The sequence below is a fragment of the Astyanax mexicanus genome, chromosome 18 (assembly GCF_023375975.1).
Source record: "Astyanax mexicanus isolate ESR-SI-001 chromosome 18, AstMex3_surface, whole genome shotgun sequence".
Classification (NCBI taxonomy): domain Eukaryota; kingdom Metazoa; phylum Chordata; class Actinopteri; order Characiformes; family Acestrorhamphidae; genus Astyanax; species Astyanax mexicanus.
Genome location: NC_064425.1, coordinates 31,674,730 through 31,694,115, shown reverse-complemented (window position 1 = coordinate 31,694,115; position 19,386 = coordinate 31,674,730). Strand labels below are relative to the sequence as shown.

Sequence of the window (19,386 nt, the reverse complement as noted above, 5' to 3'; positions counted from 1 at the left end):
TAATTTTTATCTCTTCATTTTTTTTGTTCAATTTTCTTGCTCTACGTTTCTTACTCAATGGAATGGAAGCTTCAGATTAGGCCCAGTAAAAAAAAAAGCCCAATTAAAAAAAAAATCATATTTACAAAGAATATTCTGAGAAATAAATAAATAAAATCATACACACACATTAAAGTATACTTGGCATACATTTACAGAAAGGCCCTGTGTCCTACAGAACGTGCCTTTTTAATTTTTTTCACCCCTGCCATCCAAACAGCCTGAGTCCGCGGCACACTTGATCCAGGTAATTAAGACCTTCAGGATCACGTGAACATTCTAGACTCAGGTGTGTTAAGTCTGAAATCTTTAGCGTGGTAGAGCCCCAGGAACAGAAGTCAGTCGCCCTGTACCTATGTTAAGAAAATAAAAAATAATGCATTTTTTCTTTATTTATTAGCATGAAGAAACAATATCCTCCTTCAGAAAAATGAAAGAACTTTTAAGTGAGTACTTAATCTGTATATGGTTTACTGTAAGTGTTTTATATGAAGAGTAAACACAGTGTAGCCTTGTAAAAATTTGTGACATCATGGACTGAACGGAGTAAAAAATAAAGGAAAGATGGAAAAGCTTACAGCACCTGGTATTCCCAGGCGGTCTCCCATCCAAGTACTAACCAGGCCCGACCCTGCTTAGCTTCCGAGATCGGGCGTTCTCAGGGTGGTATGGCCGTAAGCGAAAGATCAACTCCCAACAAGCCTATTTATAAGTCACTCACAGACCTGAGTCTTTTCACTGTCATTTACTGCTCTTGACAAAAGTAAAGCAGCTCTACGGACTAATACAAAGATCTTGCCTCAAAATAAAAGCTCCTTTTAACTTTCACTACAAAAAGTAACCAAAGAAAAAAAGACAAAAACTCCCTATATGTCTTAATTTTTATCTCTTCATTTTTTTTTTTCAATTTTCTTGCTCTACGTTTCTTACTCAATAGAATGGAAGCTTCAGATTATGCCCAATAAAAAAAAGCCCAATTAAAAAAAATCATATTTACAAAGAATATTCTGAGAAATAAATAAATAAAATCATACACACACATTAAAGTATACTTGGCATACATTTACAGAAAGGCCCTGTGTCCTACAGAAGGTGCCTTTTTAATTTTTTTCACCCCTGCCATCCAAACAGCCTGAGTCCGCGGCACACTTAATCTAGGTAATTAAGACCTTCAGGATCACGTGAACATTCTAGACTCAGGTGTGTTAAATCTGAAATCTTTAGTGTGGTAGAGCCCCAGGAACAGGAGTGAGCCGCCCTGTACCTATACGTTAAGAAAATAAAAAATAATGCATTTTTTTTCTTTATTTATTAGCATGAAGAAACAATATCCTCCTTCAGAAAAATGAAATAACTTTTAAGTGAGTATTTAATCTGTATATGGTTTACTGTAAGTGTTTTATATGAAGAGTAAACACAGTGTAGCCTTGTAAAAAATTGTGACATCATGGACTGAACGGAGTAAAAAATAAAGGAAAGATGGAAAAGCTTACAGCACCTGGTATTCCCAGGCGGTCTCCCATCCAAGTACTAACCAGGCCCGACCCTGCTTAGCTTCCGAGATCAGACGAGATCGGGCTTTCTCAGGGTGGTATGGCCGTAAGCGAAAGATCAACTCCCAACAAGCCTATTTATAAGTCACTCACAGACCTGAGTCTTTTCACTGTCATTTACTGCTCTTGACAAAAGTAAAGCAGCTCTACGGACTAATACAAAGATCTTGCCTCAAAATAAAAGCTCCTTTTAACTTTCACTACAAAAAGTAACCAAAGAAAAAAAGACAAAAACTCCCTATATGTCTTAATTTTTATCTCTTCATTTTTTTTGTTCAATTTTCTTGCTTTACGTTTCTTACTCAATGGAATGGAAGCTTCAGATTAGGCCCAATAAAAAAAAGCCCAATTAAAAAAAAAATCATATTTACAAAGAATATTCTGAGAAATAAATAAATAAAATCATACACACACATTAAAGTATACTTGGCATACATTTACAGAAAGGCCCTGTGTCCTACAGAAGGTGCCTTTTTAAATTTTTTCACCCCTGCCATCCAAACAGCCTGAGTCCGCGGCACACTTGATCCAGGTAATTAAGACCTTCAGGATCACGTGAACATTCTAGACTCAGGTGTGTTAAATCTGAAATCTTTAGCGTGGTAGAGCCCCAGGAACAGGAGTCAGTCGCCCTGTACCTATGTTAAGAAAATAAAAAATAATGCATTTTTTCTTTATTTATTAGCATGAAGAAACAATATCCTCCTTCAGAAAAATGAAAGAACTTTTAAGTGAGTATTTAATCTGTATATGGTTTACTGTAAGTGTTTTATATGAAGAGTAAACACAGTGTAGCCTTGTAAAAAATTGTGACATCATGGACTGAACGGAGTAAAAAATAAAGGAAAGATGGAAAAGCTTACAGCACCTGGTATTCCCAGGCGGTCTCCCATCCAAGTACTAACCAGGCCCGACCCTGCTTAGCTTCCGAGATCAGACGAGATCGGGCGTTCTCAGGGTGGTATGGCCGTAAGCGAAAGATCAACTCCCAACAAGCCTATTTATAAGTCACTCACAGACCTGAGTCTTTTCACTGTCATTTACTGCTCTTGACAAAAGTAAAGCAGCTCTACGGACTAATACAAAGATCTTGCCTCAAAATAAAAGCACCTTTTAACTTTCACTACAAAAAGTAACCAAAGAAAAAAAGACAAAAACTCCCTATATGTCTTAATTTTTATCTCTTCATTTTTTTTGTTGAATTTTCTTGCTCTACGTTTCTTACTCAATGGAATGGAAGCTTCAGATTAGGCCCAATAAAAAAGCCCAATTAAAAAAAAATCATATTTACAAAGAATATTCTGAGAAATAAATAAAAAAAATCATACACACACATTAAAGTATACTTGGCATACATTTACAGAAAGGCCCTGTGTCCTACAGAAGGTGCCTTTTTAAATTTTTTCACCCCTGCCATCCAAACAGCCTGAGTCCGCGGCACACTTGATCCAGGTAATTAAGACCTTCAGGATCACGTGAACATTCTAGACTCAGGTGTGTTAAATCTGAAATCTTTAGCGTGGTAGAGCCCCAGGAACAGGAGTCAGTCGCCCTGTACCTATGTTAAGAAAATAAAAAATAATGCATTTTTTCTTTATTTATTAGCATGAAGAAACAATATCCTCCTTCAGAAAAATGAAAGAACTTTTAAGTGAGTATTTAATCTGTATATGGTTTACTGTAAGTGTTTTATATGAAGAGTAAACACAGTGTAGCCTTGTAAAAAATTGTGACATCATGGACTGAACGGAGTAAAAAATAAAGGAAAGATGGAAAAGCTTACAGCACCTGGTATTCCCAGGCGGTCTCCCATCCAAGTACTAACCAGGCCCGACCCTGCTTAGCTTCCGAGATCAGACGAGATCGGGCGTTCTCAGGGTGGTATGGCCGTAAGCGAAAGATCAACTCCCAACAAGCCTATTTATAAGTCACTCTGAGTCTTTTCACTGTCATTTACTGCTCTTGACAAAAGTAAAGCAGCTCTACGGACTAATACAAAGATCTTGCCTCAAAATAAAAGCTCCTTTTAACTTTCACTACAAAAAGTAACCAAAGAAAAAAATACAAAAACTCCCTATATGTCTTAATTTTTATCTCTTCATTTTTTTTTGTTCAATTTACTTGCTCTACGTTTCTTACTCAATGGAATGGAAGCTTCAGATTAGGCCCAATAAAAAAAAAAGCCCAATTAAAAAAAAAATCATATTTACAAAGAATATTCTGAGAAATAAATAAATAAAATCATACACACACATTAAAGTATACTTGGCATACATTTACAGAAAGGCCCTGTGTCCTACAGAAGGTGCCTTTTTAATTTTTTTCACCCCTGCCATCCAAACAGCCTGAGTCCGCGGCACACTTGATCCAGGTAATTAAGACCTTCAGGATCACGTGAACATTCTAGACTCAGGTGTGTTAAATCTGAAATCTTTAGCGTGGTAGAGCCCCAGGAACAGGAGTGAGCCGCCCTGTACCTATACGTTAAGAAAATAAAAAAGAATGCATTTTTTTCTTTATTTATTAGCATGAAGAAACAATATCCTCCTTCAGAAAAATGAAAGAACTTTTAAGTGAGTATTTAATCTGTATATGGTTTACTGTAAGTGTTTTATATGAAGAGTAAACACAGTGTAGCCTTGTAAAAAATTGTGACATCATGGACTGAACGGAGTAAAAAATAAAGGAAAGATGGAAAAGCTTACAGCACCTGGTATTCCCAGGCGGTCTCCCATCCAAGTACTAACCAGGCCCGACCCTGCTTAGCTTCCGAGATCAGACGAGATCGGGCGTTCTCAGGGTGGTATGGCCGTAAGCGAAAGATCAACTCCCAACAAGCCTATTCATAAGTCACTCACAGACCTGAGTCTTTTCACTGTCATTTACTGCTCTTGACAAAAGTAAAGCAGCTCTACGGACTAATACAAAGATCTTGCCTCAAAATAAAAGCTCCTTTTAACTTTCACTACAAAAAGTAACCAAAGAAAAAAAGACAAAAACTCCCTATATGTCTTAATTTTTATCTCTTCATTTTTTTGTTCAATTTTCTTGCTTTACGTTTCTTACTCAATGGAATGGAAGCTTCAGATTAGGCCCAATAAAAAAAAGCCCAATTAAAAAAAAAATCATATTTACAAAGAATATTCTGAGAAATAAATAAATAAAATCATACACACACATTAAAGTATACTTGGCATACATTTACAGAAAGGCCCTGTGTCCTACAGAAGGTGCCTTTTTAATTTTTTTCACCCCTGCCATCCAAACAGCCTGAGTCCGCGGCACACTTGATCCAGGTAATTAAGACCTTCAGGATCACGTGAACATTCTAGACTCAGGTGTGTTAAATCTGAAATCTTTAGCGTGGTAGAGCCCCAGGAACAGAAGTCAGTCGCCCTGTACCTATGTTAAGAAAATTAAAAATAATGCATTTTTTCTTTATTTATTAGCATGAAGAAACAATATCCTCCTTCAGAAAAATGAAAGAACTTTTAAGTGAGTACTTAATCTGTATATGGTTTACTGTAAGTGTTTTATATGAAGAGTAAACACAGTGTAGCCTTGTAAAAATTTGTGACATCATGGACTGAACGGAGTAAAAAATAAAGGAAAGATGGAAAAGCTTACAGCACCTGGTATTCCCAGGCGGTCTCCCATCCAAGTACTAACCAGGCCCGACCCTGCTTAGCTTCCGAGATCAGACGAGATCGGGCGTTCTCAGGGTGGTATGGCCGTAAGCGAAAGATCAACTCCCAACAAGCCTATTTATAAGTCACTCACAGACCTGAGTCTTTTCACTGTCATTTACTGCTCTTGACAAAAGTAAAGCAGCTCTACGGACTAATACAAAGATCTTGCCTCAAAATAAAAGCTCCTTTTAACTTTCACTACAAAAAGTAACCAAAGAAAAAAAGACAAAAACTCCCTATATGTCTTAATTTTTATCTCTTCATTTTTTTTTTGTTCAATTTTCTTGCTCTACGTTTCTTACTCAATAGAATGGAAGCTTCAGATTAGGCCCAATAAAAAAAAGCCCAATTAAAAAAAAATCATATTTACAAAGAATATTCTGAGAAATAAATAAATAAAATCATACACACACATTAAAGTATACTTGGCATACATTTACAGAAAGGCCCTGTGTCCTACAGAACGTGCCTTTTTAATTTTTTTCACCCCTGCCATCCAAACAGCCTGAGTCCGCGGCACACTTGATCCAGGTAATTAAGACCTTCAGGATCACGTGAACATTCTAGACTCAGGTGTGTTAAATCTGAAATCTTTAGCGTGGTAGAGCCCCAGGAACAGAAGTCAGTCGCCCTGTACCTATGTTAAGAAAATAAAAAATAATGCATTTTTTCTTTATTTATTAGCATGAAGAAACAATATCCTCCTTCAGAAAAATGAAAGAACTTTTAAGTGAGTACTTAATCTGTATATGGTTTACTGTAAGTGTTTTATATGAAGAGTAAACACAGTGTAGCCTTGTAAAAATTTGTGACATCATGGACTGAACGGAGTAAAAAATAAAGGAAAGATGGAAAAGCTTACAGCACCTGGTATTCCCAGGCGGTCTCCCATCCAAGTACTAACCAGGCCCGACCCTGCTTAGCTTCCGAGATCAGACGAGATCGGGCGTTCTCAGGGTGGTATGGCCGTAAGCGAAAGATCAACTCCCAACAAGCCTATTTATAAGTCACTCACAGACCTGAGTCTTTTCACTGTCATTTACTGCTCTTGACAAAAGTAAAGCAGCTCTACGGACTAATACAAAGATCTTGCCTCAAAATAAAAGCTCCTTTTAACTTTCACTACAAAAAGTAACCAAAGAAAAAAAGACAAAAACTCCCTGTATGTCTTAATTTTTATCTCTTCATTTTTTTTTTTCAATTTTCTTGCTCTACGTTTCTTACTCAATGGAATGGAAGCTTCAGATTAGGCCCAATAAAAAAAGCCCAATTAAAAAAAAATCATATTTACAAAGAATATTCTGAGAAATAAATAAATAAAATCATACACACACATTAAAGTATACTTGGCATACATTTACAGAAAGGCCCAAGGTGCCTTTTTAATTTTTTTCACCCCTGCCATCCAAACAGCCTGAGTCCGCGGCACACTTGATCCAGGTAATTAAGACCTTCAGGATACACGTGAACATTCTAGACTCAGGTGTGTTAAATCTGAAATCTTTAGCGTGGTAGAGCCCCATGAACAGGAGTCAGTCGCCCTGTACCTATGTTAAGAAAATAAAAAATAATGCATTTTTTCTTTATTTATTAGCATGAAGAAACAATATCCTCCTTCAAAAAAATGAAAGAACTTTTAAGTGAGTATTTAATCTGTATATGGTTTACTGTAAGTGTTTTATATGAAGAGTAAACACAGTGTAGCCTTGTAAAAATTTGTGACATCATGGACTGAACGGAGTAAAAAATAAAGGAAAGATGGAAAAGCTTACAGCACCTGGTATTCCCAGGCGGTCTCCCATCCAAGTACTAACCAGGCCCGACCCTGCTTAGCTTCCGAGATCAGACGAGATCGGGCGTTCTCAGGGTGGTATGGTCGTAAGCGAAAGATCAACTCCCAACAAGCCTATTTATAAGTCACTCACAGACCTGAGTCTTTTCACTGTCATTTACTGCTCTTGACAAAAGTAAAGCAGCTCTACGGACTAATACAAAGATCTTGCCTCAAAATAAAAGCTCCTTTTAACTTTCACTACAAAAAGTAACCAAAGAAAAAAAGACAAAAACTCCCTATATGTCTTAATTTTTATCTCTTCATTTTTTTTGTTCAATTTTCTTGCTCTACGTTTCTTACTCAATGGAATGGAAGCTTCAGATTAGGCCCAATAAAAAAAAAGCCCAATTAAAAAAAAATCATATTTACAAAGAATATTCTGAGAAATAAATAAATAAAATCATACACACACATTAAAGTATACTTGGCATACATTTACAGAAAGGCCCTGTGTCCTACAGAAGGTGCCTTTTTAAATTTTTTCACCCCTGCCATCCAAACAGCCTGAGTCCGCGGCACACTTGATCCAGGTAATTAAGACCTTCAGGATCACGTGAACATTCTAGACTCAGGTGTGTTAAATCTGAAATCTTTAGCGTGGTAGAGCCCCAGGAACAGAAGTCAGTCGCCCTGTACCTATGTTAAGAAAATAAAAAATAATGCATTTTTTCTTTATTTATTAGCATGAAGAAACAATATCCTCCTTCAGAAAAATGAAAGAACTTTTAAGTGAGTACTTAATCTGTATATGGTTTACTGTAAGTGTTTTATATGAAGAGTAAACACAGTGTAGCCTTGTAAAAATTTGTGACATCATGGACTGAACGGAGTAAAAAATAAAGGAAAGATGGAAAAGCTTACAGCACCTGGTATTCCCAGGCGGTCTCCCATCCAAGTACTAACCAGGCCCGACCCTGCTTAGCTTCCGAGATCAGACGAGATCGGGCGTTCTCAGGGTGGTATGGCCGTAAGCGAAAGATCAACTCCCAACAAGCCTATTTATAAGTCACTCACAGACCTGAGTCTTTTCACTGTCATTTACTGCTCTTGACAAAAGTAAAGCAGCTCTACGGACTAATACAAAGATCTTGCCTCAAAATAAAAGCTCCTTTTAACTTTCACTACAAGAAGTAACCAAAGAAAAAAAGACAAAAACTCCCTGTATGTCTTAATTTTTATCTCTTCATTTTTTTTTTTCAATTTTCTTGCTCTACGTTTCTTACTCAATGGAATGGAAGCTTCAGATTAGGCCCAATAAAAAAAGCCCAATTAAAAAAAAATCATATTTACAAAGAATATTCTGAGAAATAAATAAATAAAATCATACACACACATTAAAGTATACTTGGCATACATTTACAGAAAGGCCCAAGGTGCCTTTTTAATTTTTTTCACCCCTGCCATCCAAACAGCCTGAGTCCGCGGCACACTTGATCCAGGTAATTAAGACCTTCAGGATACACGTGAACATTCTAGACTCAGGTGTGTTAAATCTGAAATCTTTAGCGTGGTAGAGCCCCATGAACAGGAGTCAGTCGCCCTGTACCTATGTTAAGAAAATAAAAAATAATGCATTTTTTCTTTATTTATTAGCATGAAGAAACAATATCCTCCTTCAAAAAAATGAAAGAACTTTTAAGTGAGTATTTAATCTGTATATGGTTTACTGTAAGTGTTTTATATGAAGAGTAAACACAGTGTAGCCTTGTAAAAATTTGTGACATCATGGACTGAACGGAGTAAAAAATAAAGGAAAGATGGAAAAGCTTACAGCACCTGGTATTCCCAGGCGGTCTCCCATCCAAGTACTAACCAGGCCCGACCCTGCTTAGCTTCCGAGATCAGACGAGATAGGGCGTTCTCAGGGTGGTATGGTCGTAAGCGAAAGATCAACTCCCAACAAGCCTATTTATAAGTCACTCACAGACCTGAGTCTTTTCACTGTCATTTACTGCTCTTGACAAAAGTAAAGCAGCTCTACGGACTAATACAAAGATCTTGCCTCAAAATAAAAGCTCCTTTTAACTTTCACTACAAAAAGTAACCAAAGAAAAAAAGACAAAAACTCCCTATATGTCTTAATTTTTATCTCTTCATTTTTTTTGTTCAATTTTCTTGCTCTACGTTTCTTACTCAATGGAATGGAAGCTTCAGATTAGGCCCAATAAAAAAAAAGCCCAATTAAAAAAAAATCATATTTACAAAGAATATTCTGAGAAATAAATAAATAAAATCATACACACACATTAAAGTATACTTGGCATACATTTACAGAAAGGCCCTGTGTCCTACAGAAGGTGCCTTTTTAAATTTTTTCACCCCTGCCATCCAAACAGCCTGAGTCCGCGGCACACTTGATCCAGGTAATTAAGACCTTCAGGATCACGTGAACATTCTAGACTCAGGTGTGTTAAATCTGAAATCTTTAGCGTGGTAGAGCCCCAGGAACAGGAGTCAGTCGCCCTGTACCTATGTTAAGAAAATAAAAAATAATGCATTTTTTCTTTATTTATTAGCATGAAGAAACAATATCCTCCTTCAGAAAAATGAAAGAACTTTTAAGTGAGTATTTAATCTGTATATGGTTTACTGTAAGTGTTTTATATGAAGAGTAAACACAGTGTAGCCTTGTAAAAAATTGTGACATCATGGACTGAACGGAGTAAAAAATAAAGGAAAGATGGAAAAGCTTACAGCACCTGGTATTCCCAGGCGGTCTCCCATCCAAGTACTAACCAGGCCCGACCCTGCTTAGCTTCCGAGATCAGACGAGATCGGGCGTTCTCAGGGTGGTATGGCCGTAAGCGAAAGATCAACTCCCAACAAGCCTATTTATAAGTCACTCACAGACCTGAGTCTTTTCACTGTCATTTACTGCTCTTGACAAAAGTAAAGCAGCTCTACGGACTAATACAAAGATCTTGCCTCAAAATAAAAGCTCCTTTTAACTTTCACTACAAAAAGTAACCAAAGAAAAAAAGACAAAAACTCCCTATATGTCTTAATTTTTATCTCTTCATTTTTTTGTTCAATTTTCTTGCTTTACGTTTCTTACTCAATGGAATGGAAGCTTCAGATTAGGCCCAATAAAAAAAAGCCCAATTAAAAAAAAAATCATATTTACAAAGAATATTCTGAGAAATAAATAAATAAAATCATACACACACATTAAAGTATACTTGGCATACATTTACAGAAAGGCCCTGTGTCCTACAGAAGGTGCCTTTTTAAATTTTTTCACCCCTGCCATCCAAACAGCCTGAGTCCGCGGCACACTTGATCCAGGTAATTAAGACCTTCAGGATCACGTGAACATTCTAGACTCAGGTGTGTTAAATCTGAAATCTTTAGCGTGGTAGAGCCCCAGGAACAGGAGTCAGTCGCCCTGTACCTATGTTAAGAAAATAAAAAATAATGCATTTTTTCTTTATTTATTAGCATGAAGAAACAATATCCTCCTTCAGAAAAATGAAAGAACTTTTAAGTGAGTATTTAATCTGTATATGGTTTACTGTAAGTGTTTTATATGAAGAGTAAACACAGTGTAGCCTTGTAAAAAATTGTGACATCATGGACTGAACGGAGTAAAAAATAAAGGAAAGATGGAAAAGCTTACAGCACCTGGTATTCCCAGGCGGTCTCCCATCCAAGTACTAACCAGGCCCGACCCTGCTTAGCTTCCGAGATCAGACGAGATCGGGCGTTCTCAGGGTGGTATGGCCGTAAGCGAAAGATCAACTCCCAACAAGCCTATTCATAAGTCACTCACAGACCTGAGTCTTTTCACTGTCATTTACTGCTCTTGACAAAAGTAAAGCAGCTCTACGGACTAATACAAAGATCTTGCCTCAAAATAAAAGCTCCTTTTAACTTTCACTACAAAAAGTAACCAAAGAAAAAAAGACAAAAACTCCCTATATGTCTTAATTTTTATCTCTTCATTTTTTTGTTCAATTTTCTTGCTTTACGTTTCTTACTCAATGGAATGGAAGCTTCAGTTTAGGCCCAATAAAAAAAAGCCCAATTAAAAAAAAAATCATATTTACAAAGAATATTCTGAGAAATAAATAAATAAAATCATACACACACATTAAAGTATACTTGGCATACATTTACAGAAAGGCCCTGTGTCCTACAGAAGGTGCCTTTTTAAATTTTTTCACCCCTGCCATCCAAACAGCCTGAGTCCGCGGCACACTTGATCCAGGTAATTAAGACCTTCAGGATCACGTGAACATTCTAGACTCAGGTGTGTTAAATCTGAAATCTTTAGCGTGGTAGAGCCCCAGGAACAGGAGTCAGTCGCCCTGTACCTATGTTAAGAAAATAAAAAATAATGCATTTTTTCTTTATTTATTAGCATGAAGAAACAATATCCTCCTTCAGAAAAATGAAAGAACTTTTAAGTGAGTATTTAATCTGTATATGGTTTACTGTAAGTGTTTTATATGAAGAGTAAACACAGTGTAGCCTTGTAAAAAATTGTGACATCATGGACTGAACGGAGTAAAAAATAAAGGAAAGATGGAAAAGCTTACAGCACCTGGTATTCCCAGGCGGTCTCCCATCCAAGTACTAACCAGGCCCGACCCTGCTTAGCTTCCGAGATCAGACGAGATCGGGCGTTCTCAGGGTGGTATGGCCGTAAGCGAAAGATCAACTCCCAACAAGCCTATTCATAAGTCACTCACAGACCTGAGTCTTTTCACTGTCATTTACTGCTCTTGACAAAAGTAAAGCAGCTCTACGGACTAATACAAAGATCTTGCCTCAAAATAAAAGCTCCTTTTAACTTTCACTACAAAAAGTAACCAAAGAAAAAAAGACAAAAACTCCCTATATGTCTTAATTTTTATCTCTTCATTTTTTTGTTCAATTTTCTTGCTTTACGTTTCTTACTCAATGGAATGGAAGCTTCAGATTAGGCCCAATAAAAAAAAAGCCCAATTAAAAAAAAAATCATATTTACAAAGAATATTCTGAGAAATAAATAAATAAAATCATACACACACATTAAAGTATACTTGGCATACATTTACAGAAAGGCCCTGTGTCCTACAGAAGGTGCCTTTTTAAATTTTTTCACCCCTGCCATCCAAACAGCCTGAGTCCGCGGCACACTTGATCCAGGTAATTAAGACCTTCAGGATCACGTGAACATTCTAGACTCAGGTGTGTTAAATCTGAAATCTTTAGCGTGGTAGAGCCCCAGGAACAGGAGTCAGTCGCCCTGTACCTATGTTAAGAAAATAAAAAATAATGCATTTTTTCTTTATTTATTAGCATGAAGAAACAATATCCTCCTTCAGAAAAATGAAAGAACTTTTAAGTGAGTATTTAATCTGTATATGGTTTACTGTAAGTGTTTTATATGAAGAGTAAACACAGTGTAGCCTTGTAAAAAATTGTGACATCATGGACTGAACGGAGTAAAAAATAAAGGAAAGATGGAAAAGCTTACAGCACCTGGTATTCCCAGGCGGTCTCCCATCCAAGTACTAACCAGGCCCGACCCTGCTTAGCTTCCGAGATCAGACGAGATCGGGCGTTCTCAGGGTGGTATGGCCGTAAGCGAAAGATCAACTCCCAACAAGCCTATTCATAAGTCACTGACAGACCTGAGTCTTTTCACTGTCATTTACTGCTCTTGACAAAAGTAAAGCAGCTCTACGGACTAATACAAAGATCTTGCCTCAAAATAAAAGCTCCTTTTAACTTTCACTACAAAAAGTAACCAAAGAAAAAAAGACAAAAACTCCCTATATGTCTTAATTTTTATCTCTTCATTTTTTTGTTCAATTTTCTTGCTCTACGTTTCTTAATCAATGGAATGGAAGCTTCAGATTAGGCCCAATAAAAAAAAGCCCAATTTAAAAAAAAATCATATTTACAAAGAATATTCTGAGAAATAAATAAATAAAATCATACACACACATTAAAGTATACTTGGCATACATTTACAGAAAGGCCCTGTGTCCTACAGAAGGTGCCTTTTTAATTTTTTTCACCCCTGCCATCCAAACAGCCTGAGTCCGCGGCACACTTGATCCAGGTAATTAAGACCTTCAGGATCACGTGAACATTCTAGACTCAGGTGTGTTAAATCTGAAATCTTTAGCGTGGTAGAGCCCCAGGAACAGGAGTCAGTCGCCCTGTACCTATGTTAAGAAAATAAAAAATAATGCATTTTTTCTTTATTTATTAGCATGAAGAAACAATATCCTCCTTCAGAAAAATGAAAGAACTTTTAAGTGAGTATTTAATCTGTATATGGTTTACTGTAAGTGTTTTATATGAAGAGTAAACACAGTGTAGCCTTGTAAAAAATTGTGACATCATGGACTGAACGGAGTAAAAAATAAAGGAAAGATGGAAAAGCTTACAGCACCTGGTATTCCCAGGCGGTCTCCCATCCAAGTACTAACCAGGCCCGACCCTGCTTAGCTTCCGAGATCAGACGAGATCGGGCGTTCTCAGGGTGGTATGGCCGTAAGCGAAAGATCAACTCCCAACAAGCCTATTCATAAGTCACTCACAGACCTGAGTCTTTTCACTGTCATTTACTGCTCTTGACAAAAGTAAAGCAGCTCTACGGACTAATACAAAGATCTTGCCTCAAAATAAAAGCTCCTTTTAACTTTCACTACAAAAAGTAACCAAAGAAAAAAAGACAAAAACTCCCTATATGTCTTAATTTTTATCTCTTCATTTTTTTGTTCAATTTTCTTGCTTTACGTTTCTTACTCAATGGAATGGAAGCTTCAGATTAGGCCCAATAAAAAAAAGCCCAATTAAAAAAAAAATCATATTTACAAAGAATATTCTGAGAAATAAATAAATAAAATCATACACACACATTAAAGTATACTTGGCATACATTTACAGAAAGGCCCTGTGTCCTACAGAAGGTGCCTTTTTAATTTTTTTCACCCCTGCCATCCAAACAGCCTGAGTCCGCGGCACACTTGATCCAGGTAATTAAGACCTTCAGGATCACGTGAACATTCTAGACTCAGGTGTGTTAAATCTGAAATCTTTAGCGTGGTAGATCCCCAGGAACAGGAGTCAGTCGCCCTGTACCTATGTTAAGAAAATAAAAAATAATGCATTTTTTCTTTATTTATTAGCATGAAGAAACAATATCCTCCTTCAGAAAAATGAAAGAACTTTTAAGTGAGTATTTAATCTGTATATGGTTTACTGTAAGTGTTTTATATGAAGAGTAAACACAGTGTAGCCTTGTAAAAAATTGTGACATCATGGACTGAACGGAGTAAAAAATAAAGGAAAGATGGAAAAGCTTACAGCACCTGGTATTCCCAGGCGGTCTCCCATCCAAGTACTAACCAGGCCCGACCCTGCTTAGCTTCCGAGATCAGACGAGATCGGGCGTTCTCAGGGTGCTATGGCCGTAAGCGAAAGATCAACTCCCAACAAGCCTATTTATAAGTCACTCACAGACCTGAGTCTTTTCACTGTCATTTACTGCTCTTGACAAAAGTAAAGCAGCTCTACGGACTAATACAAAGATCTTGCCTCAAAATAAAAGCTCCTTTTAACTTTCACTACAAAAAGTAACCAAAGAAAAAAAGACAAAAACTCCCTATATGTCTTAATTTTTATCTCTTCATTTTTTTTTGTTCAATTTTCTTGCTCTACGTTTCTTACTCAATGGAATGGAAGCTTTAGATTAGGCCCAATAAAAAAAGCCCAATTAAAAAAAAATCATATTTACAAAGAATATTCTGAGAAATAAATAAATAAAATCATACACACACATTAAAGTATACTTGGCATACATTTACAGAAAGGCCCTGTGTCCTACAGAAGGTGCCTTTTTAAATTTTTTCACCCCTGCCATCCAAACAGCCTGAGTCCGCGGCACACTTGATCCAGGTAATTAAGACCTTCAGGATCACGTGAACATTCTAGACTCAGGTGTGTTAAATCTGAAATCTTTAGCGTGGTAGAGCCCCAGGAACAGGAGTCAGTCGCCCTGTACCTATGTTAAGAAAATAAAAAATAATGCATTTTTTCTTTATTTATTAGCATGAAGAAACAATATCCTCCTTCAGAAAAATGAAATAACTTTTAAGTGAGTATTTAATCTGTATATGGTTTACTGTAAGTGTTTTATATGAAGAGTAAACACAGTGTAGCCTTGTAAAAAATTGTGACATCATGGACTGAACGGAGTAAAAAATAAAGGAAAGATGGAAAAGCTTACAGCACCTGGTATTCCCAGGCGGTCTCCCATCCAAGTACTAACCAGGCCCGACCCTGCTTAGCTTCCGAGATCAGACGAGATCGGGCGTTCTCAGGGTGGTATGGCCGTAAGCGAAAGATCAACTCCCAACAAGCCTATTTATAAGTCACTCACAGACCTGAGTCTTTTCACTGTCATTTACTGCTCTTGACAAAAGTAAAGCAGCTCTACGGACTAATACAAAGATCTTGCCTCAAAATAAAAGCACCTTTTAACTTTCACTACAAAAAGTAACCAAAGAAAAAAAGACAAAAACTCCCTATATGTCTTAATTTTTATCTCTTCATTTTTTTTGTTGAATTTTCTTGCTCTACGTTTCTTACTCAATGGAATGGAAGCTTCAGATTAGGCCCAATAAAAAAGCCCAATTAAAAAAAAATCATATTTACAAAGAATATTCTGAGAAATAAATAAAAAAAATCATACACACACATTAAAGTATACTTGGCATACATTTACAGAAAGGCCCTGTGTCCTACAGAAGGTGCCTTTTTAAATTTTTTCACCCCTGCCATCCAAACAGCCTGAGTCCGCGGCACACTTGATCCAGGTAATTAAGACCTTCAGGATCACGTGAACATTCTAGACTCAGGTGTGTTAAATCTGAAATCTTTAGCGTGGTAGAGCCCCAGGAACAGGAGTCAGTCGCCCTGTACCTATGTTAAGAAAATAAAAAATAATGCATTTTTTCTTTATTTATTAGCATGAAGAAACAATATCCTCCTTCAGAAAAATGAAAGAACTTTTAAGTGAGTATTTAATCTGTATATGGTTTACTGTAAGTGTTTTATATGAAGAGTAAACACAGTGTAGCCTTGTAAAAAATTGTGACATCATGGACTGAACGGAGTAAAAAATAAAGGAAAGATGGAAAAGCTTACAGCACCTGGTATTCCCAGGCGGTCTCCCATCCAAGTACTAACCAGGCCCGACCCTGCTTAGCTTCCGAGATCAGACGAGATCCGGCGTTCTCAGGGTGGTATGGCCGTAAGCGAAAGATCAACTCCCAACAAGCCTATTTATAAGTCACTCTGAGTCTTTTCACTGTCATTTACTGCTCTTGACAAAAGTAAAGCAGCTCTACGGACTAATACAAAGATCTTGCCTCAAAATAAAAGCTCCTTTTAACTTTCACTACAAAAAGTAACCAAAGAAAAAAATACAAAAACTCCCTATATGTCTTAATTTTTATCTCTTCATTTTTTTTTGTTCAATTTACTTGCTCTACGTTTCTTACTCAATGGAATGGAAGCTTCAGATTAGGCCCAATAAAAAAAAAAGCCCAATTAAAAAAAAAATCATATTTACAAAGAATATTCTGAGAAATAAATAAATAAAATCATACACACACATTAAAGTATACTTGGCATACATTTACAGAAAGGCCCTGTGTCCTACAGAAGGTGCCTTTTTAATTTTTTTCACCCCTGCCATCCAAACAGCCTGAGTCCGCGGCACACTTGATCCAGGTAATTAAGACCTTCAGGATCACGTGAACATTCTAGACTCAGGTGTGTTAAATCTGAAATCTTTAGCGTGGTAGAGCCCCAGGAACAGGAGTGAGCCGCCCTGTACCTATACGTTAAGAAAATAAAAAAGAATGCATTTTTTTCTTTATTTATTAGCATGAAGAAACAATATCCTCCTTCAGAAAAATGAAAGAACTTTTAAGTGAGTATTTAATCTGTATATGGTTTACTGTAAGTGTTTTATATGAAGAGTAAACACAGTGTAGCCTTGTAAAAAATTGTGACATCATGGACTGAACGGAGTAAAAAATAAAGGAAAGATGGAAAAGCTTACAGCACCTGGTATTCCCAGGCGGTCTCCCATCCAAGTACTAACCAGGCCCGACCCTGCTTAGCTTCCGAGATCAGACGAGATCGGGCGTTCTCAGGGTGGTATGGCCGTAAGCGAAAGATCAACTCCCAACAAGCCTATTCATAAGTCACTCACAGACCTGAGTCTTTTCACTGTCATTTACTGCTCTTGACAAAAGTAAAGCAGCTCTACGGACTAATACAAAGATCTTGCCTCAAAATAAAAGCTCCTTTTAACTTTCACTACAAAAAGTAACCAAAGAAAAAAAGACAAAAACTCCCTATATGTCTTAATTTTTATCTCTTCATTTTTTTGTTCAATTTTCTTGCTTTACGTTTCTTACTCAATGGAATGGAAGCTTCAGATTAGGCCCAATAAAAAAAAGCCCAATTAAAAAAAAAATCATATTTACAAAGAATATTCTGAGAAATAAATAAATAAAATCATACACACACATTAAAGTATACTTGGCATACATTTACAGAAAGGCCCTGTGTCCTACAGAAGGTGCCTTTTTAATTTTTTTCACCCCTGCCATCCAAACAGCCTGAGTCCGCGGCACACTTGATCCAGGTAATTAAGACCTTCAGGATCACGTGAACATTCTAGACTCAGGTGTGTTAAATCTGAAATCTTTAGCGTGGTAGAGCCCCAGGAACAGAAGTCAGTCGCCCTGTACCTATGTTAAGAAAATTAAAAATAATGCATTTTTTCTTTATTTATTAGCATGAAGAAACAATATCCTCCTTCAGAAAAATGAAAGAACTTTTAAGTGAGTACTTAATCTGTATATGGTTTACTGTAAGTGTTTTATATGAAGAGTAAACACAGTGTAGCCTTGTAAAAATTTGTGACATCATGGACTGAACGGAGTAAAAAATAAAGGAAAGATGGAAAAGCTTACAGCACCTGGTATTCCCAGGCGGTCTCCCATCCAAGTACTAACCAGGCCCGACCCTGCTTAGCTTCCGAGATCAGACGAGATCGGGCGTTCTCAGGGTGGTATGGCCGTAAGCGAAAGATCAACTCCCAACAAGCCTATTTATAAGTCACTCACAGACCTGAGTCTTTTCACTGTCATTTACTGCTCTTGACAAAAGTAAAGCAGCTCTACGGACTAATACAAAGATCTTGCCTCAAAATAAAAGCTCCTTTTAACTTTCACTACAAAAAGTAACCAAAGAAAAAAAGACAAAAACTCCCTATATGTCTTAATTTTTATCTCTTCATTTTTTTTTTGTTCAATTTTCTTGCTCTACGTTTCTTACTCAATAGAATGGAAGCTTCAGATTAGGCCCAATAAAAAAAAGCCCAATTAAAAAAAAATCATATTTACAAAGAATATTCTGAGAAATAAATAAATAAAATCATACACACACATTAAAGTATACTTGGCATACATTTACAGAAAGGCCCTGTGTCCTACAGAACGTGCCTTTTTAATTTTTTTCACCCCTGCCATCCAAACAGCCTGAGTCCGCGGCACACTTGATCCAGGTAATTAAGACCTTCAGGATCACGTGAACATTCTAGACTCAGGTGTGTTAAATCTGAAATCTTTAGCGTGGTAGAGCCCCAGGAACAGAAGTCAGTCGCCCTGTACCTATGTTAAGAAAATAAAAAATAATGCATTTTTTCTTTATTTATTAGCATGAAGAAACAATATCCTCCTTCAGAAAAATGAAAGAACTTTTAAGTGAGTACTTAATCTGTATATGGTTTACTGTAAGTGTTTTATATGAAGAGTAAACACAGTGTAGCCTTGTAAAAATTTGTGACATCATGGACTGAACGGAGTAAAAAATAAAGGAAAGATGGAAAAGCTTACAGCACCTGGTATTCCCAGGCGGTCTCCCATCCAAGTACTAACCAGGCCCGACCCTGCTTAGCTTCCGAGATCAGACGAGATCGGGCGTTCTCAGGGTGGTATGGCCGTAAGCGAAAGATCAACTCCCAACAAGCCTATTTATAAGTCACTCACAGACCTGAGTCTTTTCACTGTCATTTACTGCTCTTGACAAAAGTAAAGCAGCTCTACGGACTAATACAAAGATCTTGCCTCAAAATAAAAGCTCCTTTTAACTTTCACTACAAAAAGTAACCAAAGAAAAAAAGACAAAAACTCCCTGTATGTCTTAATTTTTATCTCTTCATTTTTTTTTTTCAATTTTCTTGCTCTACGTT

At 36.8% G+C, this 19,386-nt stretch overlaps 20 non-coding genes and 1 pseudogene across 20 annotated transcripts; all 21 read right to left on the bottom strand.

Moving 5' to 3' along the window:
• Positions 1 to 610: 610 nt before the first annotated feature.
• Positions 611 to 719, bottom strand: LOC125783283 (5S ribosomal RNA; annotated as a pseudogene).
• An 806-nt stretch (positions 720 to 1,525) lies between these two features.
• On the bottom strand, positions 1,526 to 1,644 carry LOC125783123 (5S ribosomal RNA). Its single transcript, XR_007425858.1, has one exon. It is a non-coding gene; the product is annotated as a 5S ribosomal RNA (ribosomal RNA).
• An 804-nt stretch (positions 1,645 to 2,448) lies between these two features.
• LOC125784276 (5S ribosomal RNA) lies at positions 2,449 to 2,567 on the bottom strand. Its single transcript, XR_007426996.1, has one exon. It is a non-coding gene; the product is annotated as a 5S ribosomal RNA (ribosomal RNA).
• An 801-nt stretch (positions 2,568 to 3,368) lies between these two features.
• On the bottom strand, positions 3,369 to 3,487 carry LOC125784275 (5S ribosomal RNA). The gene has a single exon (XR_007426995.1). It is a non-coding gene; the product is annotated as a 5S ribosomal RNA (ribosomal RNA).
• An 803-nt stretch (positions 3,488 to 4,290) lies between these two features.
• LOC125784274 (5S ribosomal RNA) lies at positions 4,291 to 4,409 on the bottom strand. Its single transcript, XR_007426994.1, has one exon. It is a non-coding gene; the product is annotated as a 5S ribosomal RNA (ribosomal RNA).
• An 803-nt stretch (positions 4,410 to 5,212) lies between these two features.
• Positions 5,213 to 5,331, bottom strand: LOC125784273 (5S ribosomal RNA). The gene has a single exon (XR_007426993.1). It is a non-coding gene; the product is annotated as a 5S ribosomal RNA (ribosomal RNA).
• Positions 5,332 to 6,136: 805 nt separating this feature from the next.
• Positions 6,137 to 6,255, bottom strand: LOC125784271 (5S ribosomal RNA). The gene has a single exon (XR_007426991.1). It is a non-coding gene; the product is annotated as a 5S ribosomal RNA (ribosomal RNA).
• Positions 6,256 to 7,046: 791 nt separating this feature from the next.
• LOC125783089 (5S ribosomal RNA) lies at positions 7,047 to 7,165 on the bottom strand. Its single transcript, XR_007425823.1, has one exon. It is a non-coding gene; the product is annotated as a 5S ribosomal RNA (ribosomal RNA).
• Positions 7,166 to 7,969: 804 nt separating this feature from the next.
• On the bottom strand, positions 7,970 to 8,088 carry LOC125784270 (5S ribosomal RNA). The gene has a single exon (XR_007426990.1). It is a non-coding gene; the product is annotated as a 5S ribosomal RNA (ribosomal RNA).
• A 791-nt stretch (positions 8,089 to 8,879) lies between these two features.
• LOC125783249 (5S ribosomal RNA) lies at positions 8,880 to 8,998 on the bottom strand. The gene has a single exon (XR_007425983.1). It is a non-coding gene; the product is annotated as a 5S ribosomal RNA (ribosomal RNA).
• Positions 8,999 to 9,802: 804 nt separating this feature from the next.
• LOC125784269 (5S ribosomal RNA) lies at positions 9,803 to 9,921 on the bottom strand. The gene has a single exon (XR_007426989.1). It is a non-coding gene; the product is annotated as a 5S ribosomal RNA (ribosomal RNA).
• Positions 9,922 to 10,724: 803 nt separating this feature from the next.
• On the bottom strand, positions 10,725 to 10,843 carry LOC125784268 (5S ribosomal RNA). The gene has a single exon (XR_007426988.1). It is a non-coding gene; the product is annotated as a 5S ribosomal RNA (ribosomal RNA).
• Positions 10,844 to 11,646: 803 nt separating this feature from the next.
• LOC125784267 (5S ribosomal RNA) lies at positions 11,647 to 11,765 on the bottom strand. The gene has a single exon (XR_007426987.1). It is a non-coding gene; the product is annotated as a 5S ribosomal RNA (ribosomal RNA).
• Positions 11,766 to 12,569: 804 nt separating this feature from the next.
• On the bottom strand, positions 12,570 to 12,688 carry LOC125784265 (5S ribosomal RNA). The gene has a single exon (XR_007426985.1). It is a non-coding gene; the product is annotated as a 5S ribosomal RNA (ribosomal RNA).
• Positions 12,689 to 13,491: 803 nt separating this feature from the next.
• On the bottom strand, positions 13,492 to 13,610 carry LOC125784264 (5S ribosomal RNA). Its single transcript, XR_007426984.1, has one exon. It is a non-coding gene; the product is annotated as a 5S ribosomal RNA (ribosomal RNA).
• An 803-nt stretch (positions 13,611 to 14,413) lies between these two features.
• On the bottom strand, positions 14,414 to 14,532 carry LOC125783212 (5S ribosomal RNA). Its single transcript, XR_007425946.1, has one exon. It is a non-coding gene; the product is annotated as a 5S ribosomal RNA (ribosomal RNA).
• Positions 14,533 to 15,335: 803 nt separating this feature from the next.
• LOC125784263 (5S ribosomal RNA) lies at positions 15,336 to 15,454 on the bottom strand. Its single transcript, XR_007426983.1, has one exon. It is a non-coding gene; the product is annotated as a 5S ribosomal RNA (ribosomal RNA).
• An 801-nt stretch (positions 15,455 to 16,255) lies between these two features.
• Positions 16,256 to 16,374, bottom strand: LOC125783200 (5S ribosomal RNA). The gene has a single exon (XR_007425934.1). It is a non-coding gene; the product is annotated as a 5S ribosomal RNA (ribosomal RNA).
• An 803-nt stretch (positions 16,375 to 17,177) lies between these two features.
• Positions 17,178 to 17,296, bottom strand: LOC125784262 (5S ribosomal RNA). Its single transcript, XR_007426982.1, has one exon. It is a non-coding gene; the product is annotated as a 5S ribosomal RNA (ribosomal RNA).
• An 803-nt stretch (positions 17,297 to 18,099) lies between these two features.
• On the bottom strand, positions 18,100 to 18,218 carry LOC125784261 (5S ribosomal RNA). Its single transcript, XR_007426981.1, has one exon. It is a non-coding gene; the product is annotated as a 5S ribosomal RNA (ribosomal RNA).
• An 805-nt stretch (positions 18,219 to 19,023) lies between these two features.
• Positions 19,024 to 19,142, bottom strand: LOC125784260 (5S ribosomal RNA). Its single transcript, XR_007426980.1, has one exon. It is a non-coding gene; the product is annotated as a 5S ribosomal RNA (ribosomal RNA).
• Between the last annotated feature and the right edge of the window lie 244 nt (positions 19,143 to 19,386).